The sequence below is a fragment of the Narcine bancroftii genome, chromosome 13, assembly GCF_036971445.1.
Source record: "Narcine bancroftii isolate sNarBan1 chromosome 13, sNarBan1.hap1, whole genome shotgun sequence".
In the NCBI taxonomy this organism is placed as follows: domain Eukaryota; kingdom Metazoa; phylum Chordata; class Chondrichthyes; order Torpediniformes; family Narcinidae; genus Narcine; species Narcine bancroftii.
In genome coordinates this window covers 84,511,335-84,521,479 of record NC_091481.1, presented here as the reverse complement: position 1 = coordinate 84,521,479, position 10,145 = coordinate 84,511,335, and the positions used below count along the sequence as shown (strand labels likewise).

Sequence of the window (10,145 nt, the reverse complement as noted above, 5' to 3'; positions counted from 1 at the left end):
GGAGATCCCGTTACCCATCCTAACAGGGTGAAGGTTCAGGAAACACAGTGAGTACCTTGGTTGCCTTCAGAGAGAGAGAGAGAGGAGAGAAAGGGGGTGAGAGGAGAGAGAGAGAGAGAGAGAGAGAGAGAGAGAGAGAGAGAGAGAGAGAGAGAGAGAGTGAGAGTCCTTGTATAATAAGTTTCAGACTCTGAGAGATGCTGTAGTGAGAAGTGGTCAGTGATGGAGCGGTATGGAGGGGTATGATGGGCTAGGGACTGGGTGCAGGTCAGTGGGACTAGGCAAAAAAAATGGTTTGGCACCGACTAGAAGGGGCAGAGAGGCCTGTTTCTGTGCAGTAATGTTCTATAGTTCTATGTTGTACAAATTTCTCTTCCACCACAGCTGGAAATAATTTAAGAAATGCTGTGGACAATTTGTTTCAGCATTAGTTCCATCAGGATGTTGCAATGCAAGGACTGGAGCGAGTACAGAGCTTGGAAGTTGCATCTTTTTAATTTCAACAAATGAAAAGCAGCAATGCCAACACATTAGGGCCACATTGACCACCGCCAGTAGGCTGATCTCGCCTCCAACCGTGCATCTTGGCGCCTCACAGTTCGGCGGGCAGCAACCTCCTTTGAAGAAGACCGCAGAGCCCACCTCACTGATAAAAAACAAAGGAGGAAAAACCCAACACCCAACCCCATCCCACCAATTTTCACTTGCAACCGGTGCAACCATGCCTGCCTGTCTCGCATCAGACTTGTCAGTCACCAACGAGCCTGCAGCTGACGTGGACATACCCCTCCATAAATCTTCATCCGCGAAGCCAAGCCAAAGAAAAAGAATTTTAGATATTTACATGAAATATCTAATAGATACGGTTACAGTAAATCAGTTTTATGTGTGTGTGTGTGTGTGTGTGTGTGTGTGTGTGTGTGTGTGTATGTGTGTGTGTGTGTTTGTGTGTGTGTGTGTGTGTGTGTTTGTGTGTGTGTGTATGAATGTGTTGCGTGTTTGTGTGAGTGTGTGTACATGTGTGAGAGTGTGTCAGCATGTTTGTGAGTGTGTGTGTGTAAGTATGGTGTGTATGTGTGTGAGAGGGCATGTCAGCATGTGTGTGAGAGTGTGTGCGTGTATGTGCGTGTGTGTGTGCGTGTTGGGGTGTGTGTGGTGTGTTTCGTCAGGTTGCTTATGTAGTCAGATGGTAATAAACTTGAACTTGAAAACTCTGAGTGGAGTTGGTGGGAATGTGTGGAAAGGAGGACATGGGGTTAACGTAGGAGCCAGGGTAACTGGCTGGTTGATGGTTGGCGTGGTCTCCTGATGGTGAAGTACTTGTTTGTGTGACAGATCTCTCAGCGACTCTCTGTCATTCTGTTCACTAGGTTGGTAGGGCAGCGGGTACCCCAGCAAATTGTAACATGGGCATCTGGTGGATGGTTTGGCCTGTCGCCCACGTCTCCGTTGGCTATTTTATCTCTCTCACCACCCCTGCTATCAGTCCCACTGTTGGTGCTTGGGATCAGAGCAAACCAAGCCCTTCCTTCTCCCCTTGATGGTGAAGAACCTGTAAAGTCATGTAACAGGAGCCGGGTGGAAACAATCAGCTAAGCTCTTCCCTGAAACACAATACACGCAACAAACAGCACACAATGGCCATACCCGCCAATGGGCTGCCGGGGAAACTAAGAAGCATCTCAAACTGTAACCGATCCTTCTGGTATTTGTCCTGGAGATTGACTTGGGTTTCTGGATGGTTTTCACTGCCGATATCCTGCCTGTCGGAGAGCAGCAGCGATCATCCAGGACCCCCACCACCCAGCGCACGCTCTGTTCTCGCTGCTGCCATCAAGAAAGAGGTGTAGGGGCCAGAAGACTCGCACCATCAAGTTCAGGAACAGCTGCTCCCCCTCCACCATCAGACTCCTCAACCACAAACTCAATCAGAGACTCATTTAAGGACCATTACTTGTACACTTTATTTTTTTTTCTCTCTCTGTCAATTTGTTTACATTTCTTTATTTGTTTACATGTGAATGTTGAGTACAGTTTTTTTTTGCTCTACCAATTAGTGGTAATTCTGCCTGACCCGCAGGAAAAAGGAATCTCAGGATTGTATGTGATGTCACACATGTACTCTAACAATAAATCTGAAATCTCAGTCTGAATCCAAACTTGATCTTATGCTGTTTAGAACCATAGAACATTACAGTACAGAAACAGACTCTTTAGCCCATCTAGTCTGTGCCAAAATATCATTCTGTCTAGTCTCATTGATCTGCTTCCAGACCATAGCCCTCCATACCTCGCCCATCCATATAACTTCTTAAATGTTGAACCTGCATTCACTACTTCAGCTGGCAGCTTGTTCCACACTCCCATTACCCTCTGCAGGAAGAAATTTCCCCCTCACATTCCCTTAAAACCAATCCTTCTCAACCTTTTTATTCCCACTCGCATACCACCTTCAGTAATCCCTTACTAATCACAGAGCACCCATGACATCCTTAGGTATGAGGCCCAAAGCGTGGGTTCTGTATCTTTATCTTTGCTACATAAAGGACACTGTCTGACCTGCTGAGTTTCTCCAGCATTGGGTCTTTACTTCAACTACAGTGTCTGCAGGCCTCCGTGTTTTACTTTCAGCTCATGATTAAATGGTGGGGCAGACTCGATGGGCTGAGCAGCCTATTTCTGCTCCTATGGCCTTCCGGTCTTATGGCCCTGCTCTTGTTCGAACTGCCAAGATGTGGGGGAAGTGAGAAGTGGATGCCGCACTGAAACATACTCCACAGCTCTGGGGAGATCCACTTGACCTCAGTAGCTGGTTATTTACGCCCATGTGACAGTTTAATACTATTCAGTAATCAGGCATTGAAAGAGTGACCTTGTCCCAGTCCACTGCTCCCAGTTTTCCCTTTGATTAAGATTCGAACACTGATTAACCAACTCATCAGTTGGGGGAAGATCTGGAAATAAATTAAGGATGAAATAACACCAGTCTGAGACCTTCATCCACGCATAGAATAACGTGGTAAACATTTCACCACAGGGTTGGAACAGATAGGAAAGGTTCAAAGTTCAGATTTATTGTCAGAGTACATACACAACTTCACATACAATCCTGAGATTCTTTTTCCAGTGGGCAGAATTTTAAAAATCTAATTTAAAAAAAATTTAGACACACGGCTCAGTAACAGGCCATTTCGGCCCATGAGCCCGTGCTACCCAATTTACGCCCAATTAGGAATTTGAGACTCTTGGAAACTTCTCCAGGTGTACCACGGAGAAGGTTCAGACTGGTTGCGTTACTTTCTGGTCTGGAGGTGCCAATGCACAGGACAGGAAAAGGCCCCTCAGAGGGTTGTAAACTCGATCAGCGCCATCATGGGCATTAAGCTTTATTCCATTAGGGACATCTACAAAAGGTGGTGTCTCAAGAAAGCAGCATCTATCATCAAGGACCCCCACCACCCAGGCCGCATCTTTTTCTCACTGTTACCATCAGAAAAGAGGTACAGGAGTCTGAAGACGCACACCCAACATCATCAGATTTCTGAACGGACAATGAACTATGAACATGACCTCACTTTTTCTCCCTTTTTTTTACACTAGTTATTTATTTTTTAAAAATTTTGTATTTACGGAATTATAATTTATGGTAATTTTTGCACTTTGTTCTGCACCAAACTGTTGCCACAAAACAATAAATTTCATGACATATTCTAATTCTGATTCAGATACTGATTCGGAATCTGAATGTTAGTCTACGGAGCCAGGCTGAAATGAAGATCTTCAGTTCGAGGAGATACATAGTTTGAAGACCAGTGACAGGGCCACCTTTCAGCCTTTCACCCAAGGGTGTCAGGTATTCTCAACCTCAGGTGGCCCTTCGTGAGAGCTCTCCTCGGTAAGGCACTCCTCTTCAGCTCTGCTGGGGAAAACTGGACCACTCCTTAAAACAGCTGCAGAAGCATGGCTGGAAACATCTCAAAAGGGCAGGGGGAACTTTATTCCAAAGATATATTGAGTCACAACTTAACTGATAAAATCAATTCAGCTCCCAGCTGATTTAGGAGATCTCCTTGATGTGACTTCCCAGACCGTGACAAAGACACAACGGAATGTTTTGGGCTTAGCCCTTTACCAAAGATTGATGAGGGATAAAACACGAGAGTCTGCAGACACCGTGGTTGAAGTAAAAACATGATGCTGGAGAAACTCAGTGTCCTTTATATAGCAAAGATAAAGATACAGAACCAACATTTCAGCTTTGAGCCCTTCATCAGGGTACGAGCAAAATGTAGGCAGGTGCCTGGAAAAATAGTGGGGGGGGGGGGGTGGTGGGGGAGGATCACAGGCCCACAGGCAGGAGGTAATAGGTGGATAATGGATGGAGGGCTCACCAGCAAGCGGGGGAGGGGGGATGGCTCTGTGAATGGAGAGGGGAGGGGGTGGAGAGCTGGAGGAAAGGAGACAGAGGGATGGGGAAGAGAGGGAGAACGGGGAGAAGGCCAGCAGAAACTGGAGAAGTTGACTTTAATGCTTCCGGTTGGAGAGGGCCAGATGGAAAATCAAGTGTGGTTCCTCCAATTTATGGGTAGCCCTGGTTTGACAGTGCATGAGGACAGATATGTCAGCATGGGAGTGGGGGTCAGTACATATTGAACGGTGAGAGAAAATTGGAGCACCCGGAGGAAACCCACACAGACACAAGGAAAAGGTAAAACTCCTTACGGACACCGCTGGATTTGAACCCAGGTCATTGCACTCTCCACTACACTAACCAAGCCGGCCCAGTTCGGGCACAGGCTGCAAATGACCCGGGTGGCCCGGTGGCGCAGACAGTTGATCCGCCGTCTTGCAGCGCCCGAGACCCGGGTTCGATCCCGACCTCGCGTCCTCTCCGTGTAGAGTTTGCGCGGTCTCCCAGCAACCGCCAGGGTGCCCTCCTGCATTCCCCGGGAGTGGGGGGCAGAAGGGGGGTTGCATGGCTGGGCTGGGGAGTTGAGCCCGGGTGGAAGTGGGCGCATCAGAGTTGGGGGGATGGGCAGTCCTTGGTTAAGGAGTGGACAGGGAAGCTTGTGTTAGCTGACGTAAAAGATCAGCGATGGATTCAGTGAGGGGGAACGATGTTGGTGCCTCGCGAGTGGAGTTTATCACGGCCACTTCCTTCCCTGTACTCACCCAAAGAAGATTTCTGCTCATCCAGCACTGGATATAAACCAGGAGCTTGACTGAGCAAAGCCAGCCGAGAGGTTGAAGGACATCAGTGTATTTGAGATGAGGGCAGTGGGGTTCAGGGTGAGAAATGGTACAAGCACAAACTGTTCAGAAGGCTGAGCTGTAAACTTCCTTCACTTTGGACTCGTTGCAAACTGCATCAAAACAGGATGCAGATTGAAAAATAACAATCGGGAGTCACTAAGGCAAGCAAACGATAAAAAAAAATGCACGCATGAGACTTGGCTCCAGAGCAGAGGGGGAGAGAAAGTAAATTCAGTGGCCACGGGCGGCCATTGTGAGAGGTTTCTCGTCAACTTCAGCACTCACGTGAAAAAGGGAAATCTTGTGTTTATACAGCACCTCCTACACAACCTGGCAGGGGAGAATCAATGGTCAGGATGGGCGATCTCCCAGGACGAGGCTAACCCATTGCACTTCGGGGGTGCTATCCCCCTGCGATGTCCCCAAATGTGGGATACTCGACTGCAAAAATTTGCGGGGGACTGGGTTTGCAATTTGGGTGGCATGATTGGCCTTTACGGCACCAGCGATCGGGACTGGGGGCTTGAATCCCGCGCTGTCTGTAAGGAGTTTTGTTGGTTCTCCCTGTGTTTGCGTGGGTTTTCCCTGGGGGGCTCCGGTTTCCTCCCAACAATCAAAATACACCGGGGGGGGTGGGGGGGTGTCGGATAATGGGGTTTAAATTAGAGGACACAGACTCTCGGGCCGAAAGGGCCTGTTACTGCTCTGTAAGTCTAAACTTAAATTTAAAATTTAAAGCATTAAAACATTTCTGTGTAATTGTTTCATTCTGTTAATGCAGCCAACGTGGTCCTATAATTAATTAATTGGTTAAAATCAATTTAGAGCCCACGCTGCCCAGTTACACCCATGTGACCAATTGACCTACCACTTCCTTACGTCCGCTGGGATATGGAAGAAACCGGAGAACTCCGGAGTAAACTTGCGTGGACATGGGGAGGGCGTATAGACTCCTCGCAGACAGTGGCAGATTTGAACTTAATGGCAAAAGCACAAGAGCGCTGCAGGAACTTGGCCGGTACGCAGCGCCCATGGAGGAAAGGCGCATAACCGACGATTCGGGCCTGAGCCCTTCATCAAGGTAAGAGACAAAAGGAGGTAGGGAACTGAATTAAAAGACTGGGGGGATGGAGGAGTACAGAGCAACAGGTCATAATTGGACATGGAGAGGAGGATAGGAGAGGAAAGGCCGTGGAGAGTTGGGGGAGGGCCTGAAATGAGGGGATGATGTATAAAGAGCACTGTAATTTCTACACAGTGAAACCAAAATGTATATAAATAACCTTGAATAAAATCTGGGATGTGAACTTTAATTACATGTGATTTGCTTGATTACAAATTTAAAACTGTGGAGCACAGTAAAGGAAACATTATGTCCCAAACATTATGGAGGGGACTGTATACACAAGCTGCGGGCTGCTGGCGACTGGCTCATGGGAACTGGGATTTGGGCAGGACCTGAGGGCAAGAAGGGCTCCCGAAGGGCCTCGGGCGCTGATCGGGTCGGAGGTTTGGATCTGGAGCTCGGTGCGGCCGATGGTTTGAACAGGAGCCTGCACGGCAGCAGAGGACGTGGGAGAAGTGAATCCACAGGCACTCAGTGACTCTGCAGGGTCTCTCTTTTGCTTCAACTTCTCTTTGTTGGGGCACTGGGTAATGCTCATGGCGACTCTCTGTCTGCCTTAAGGTAGACAAAAGTTGAAGGATATCACATGTAATACATTTTTATGTATTATTGTGTGACAGTAAAAGAAAAGGTACAAGGACTGCCTAAAGAAATCTCTTGGTGCCTGCCACATTGACCACCGCCAATGGGCTGATCTCGCCTCAAACCATGCATCTTGGCGCCTCACAGTTTGGCGGGCAGCAACCTCCTTTGAAGAAGACCGCAGAGCCCACCTCACTGACAAAAGGCAAAGGAGGAAAAACCCAACACCCAACCCCAACCCACCAATTTTCCCCTGCAACCGCTGCAATCGTGTCTGCCTGTCCCGCATCGGACTTGTCAGCCACAAACGAGCCTGCAGCTGACGTGGACTTTTTACCCCCTCCATAAATCTTCGTCCGCGAAGCCAAGCCAAAGAAAAGGAACCTTGAACCTTAAAGATAGAAAGTGCTGGAAGAACTCTCCACAGATGTGGCCTGATTTACTGAGTTCTATTTGAGTCTTTGTCACATTGGTGCTAGCGGAGCTTGTGTTTGGATTGGCTGTTACAGTGCCTGTGGTGACGGGGAGTCGGTGATCCTCCTGACCATTAGAGGCCGTCAGAGACAAATGTTCCACCTTGGGTTGGATGCAAAATGGATGTCCCAGGAGGGCATGAGTTGGTAATAAAATATAACTAGTAGAAAAGAACCCAAGTTTCTTTATCACAATAGAAGAAACATCACAATGTCCCCTTCCTATCTTCTTTATCAGCGTGTCTTACTTTGGAATGTCCCGTGTATACAAAAGGAAATGTTCTTGACTTCAATAAGACTGTTTTTGAGATATAATTGCAATAGCGAACAATAGCGAACAATCCCAAAAATCTCCAGCATGCCAGGCCCCTCGATATCTTCCAAAGGCAGTAGTCACTTTCAGTGAACTGAGATTCGCCGGTAGTGTGTTGTACTGATAGCCAGGCTCCACCCCCATCTACCCAGATATAACCCTGGTTTCCCGCCTAAACCCTGAGCCCTTCTGAAGACCACTGTAAGACCCTACCCTCAGTTATAAGCTAATAAAAGCGCATGTTCTCCTTCAGTCGTGAGAACCTTTATTCAGGCTACATCACTCTGTGGAGACATGTTAAACAAAACTGAAGCCCCAAGGTCTGCCTAAGCTGTGATCATAGTAAGAACAGAGAAAAGCTGCACAAACCCAGCAAGTCCCGCAGCATCCATACAGGGGTGCATCTGCGGAAAAGGGTGCCTTAGGCGGGGTGGCCAACCTTCTACATTCCATGAGTCAAAATAAACGGCGACCAGGAGGTCACCGCGAGAACGGGCCTTGGTGGCCGCCATGTTGCTTTTGGCCTCGGCCTCTTAATAAGTTGAGAGGAAGGGCAGACGGAGCGGAGGTGTATGTTCTCTGTATGTCGGGAGGTGGGGTGGCGCTGGCGTTGGCCAGAATGGAAGGGGATGGCACTGGTGGGTGGGGCAGCACTGGCAATGGGGGGGATGGGGTGGTAAATCAGACTCTAGATGAATCGGGCCTCCATCTATGCTAATCGTGCCTCCTTCCATGTGTCACTTTTAGTCATCGGGGGTGGCGTGTGGACCACCGGGGGCCCAGAGTGATGAAAGAAACCACTCGGCTGAAGAAAATGATTTTTTTCACTATCCGAAGATGGCTTGTCTGACTTTAATAGAAACTAGGAGGTAATACCGATATTTAGGACCTGAGGCCTTCTTCAAGGTAAAAAGCAGGCAGGCACCCAAATTAAAAGGCTGGGGAGAAGGGAAGAATGGGCAGGGGGCAGAGTGCAGACCGACAGACAAAAGGTGTTCACTGGATATGGAGAGAACCGGGGAGAGGGAAGGTGAATATATTCTCAATTTGACATTACAAGCTGAAACTCTCATCAGGACAGAAAAACGTGAATATAGAACCAGTGTAAAGAGAGCAGGGTGGGAGGGATGAGGCTGGGGTGCCCCGACACGAGATTGGCGGAGCTGGCAGAGGGGAGACATGATGGACAGAGGCAGAGGATTTGGCAGAGGCCAGACAGCGAAGCCTGAAGAGCAAATGGGCGAGGTTGGTGGAAGATGAGTCATAAGGGGAGGGTTGCAGTGGGCAAGTTTGGCCGAAAGGCCTGATTCTACGCCACACTCCACTACATTTTGGGTTGAGAAGCTCAGGGTCCTTGATGCCAGATACCAACCCAAAAGGTTGACCATCCCCTTGCCTTCACAGATATCACCTGACCATCGGAACAGTTAACGTAGCTGTTAGCGCCACGCTACTATAGAAATGGGGACCAGGCTTCGAATCCCACACTGTCTGTACGTCCTCCCCATGTCTGCGTGGGGTTCCTCCCACCATTCAAAATGTACCGGGGGGTTGGAGGTCAATTGGGTGTAAATTGGTGGCAGGGGCTCGTGGGCCGGGAGAGTCTGTAACCATGTCGTCTGTCTAAATTTTAAAATGTATAAATTCTCTTAGCAGCCTCTCCTGCATGGGAGAGTAGCTTCGACCACACTCGGGTGTCAAGGATGAGTTAAAGATTGGAGTAATCTCATCAGCCCGCATGTTCACCAGCTCTCCCCGTTCCCAGACAGAGGAGCCACTGGCAGTAAAACATGATACAGCCCCGACACCTGTGCTCCGACCTCACGCTGGTTATTAATTGAAAACTAGTGCTCTAGTCTCACAAGCAGAGCTGGAAGATCTGACCTGTGAAGTTCTTACCCACGTCTCACAGATCTGCATCAGTTGGCTCCCTGATCAAAAGTATTACCCCAAATGGTATTGAAGTCCAAATTTTTTCAGTGTTTCTTCATGTTGACACAATCCTGCATCTGAATATTTATTTTATATTTAGAGACACAGCCACGCTAGAGCAGGCCCCTCTGGCCCACACTGCCCAAATGCACCCATGTGACCAGTTAGCCTACAAATTCCCCCTCTCTGCCGCCGTACGTCTTTGACAAGTGGGAGGAAATCCACAGAGGTTGCGGGGAGAATGTACATATGCTCCTCAGGTGCTCTGGTTTCCTCCCACATCCCAACAGCATGCAGTGCCAGGGGATTCAGCGCCCGCAGCGTGGTAGACTCCAGGGCAAGCAGATGGAAAAGAACAAGGTGAATAAAATGGGATTGGTACAAATGGGTGTTTGGTGACCAGAATGGCTCAGTGGACCGAAGGGCCTGCGTCCGCGCTGTGCGATTCCATGGGTGTGTGTTACTG

General features: G+C 48.6%; 1 pseudogene; it reads left to right on the top strand.

Annotated features, from left to right (window-relative positions):
• Nucleotides 1-5,576: 5,576 nt before the first annotated feature.
• Nucleotides 5,577-5,730, top strand: LOC138749075 (U1 spliceosomal RNA; annotated as a pseudogene).
• The last annotated feature ends 4,415 nt before the right edge of the window (nucleotides 5,731-10,145 follow it).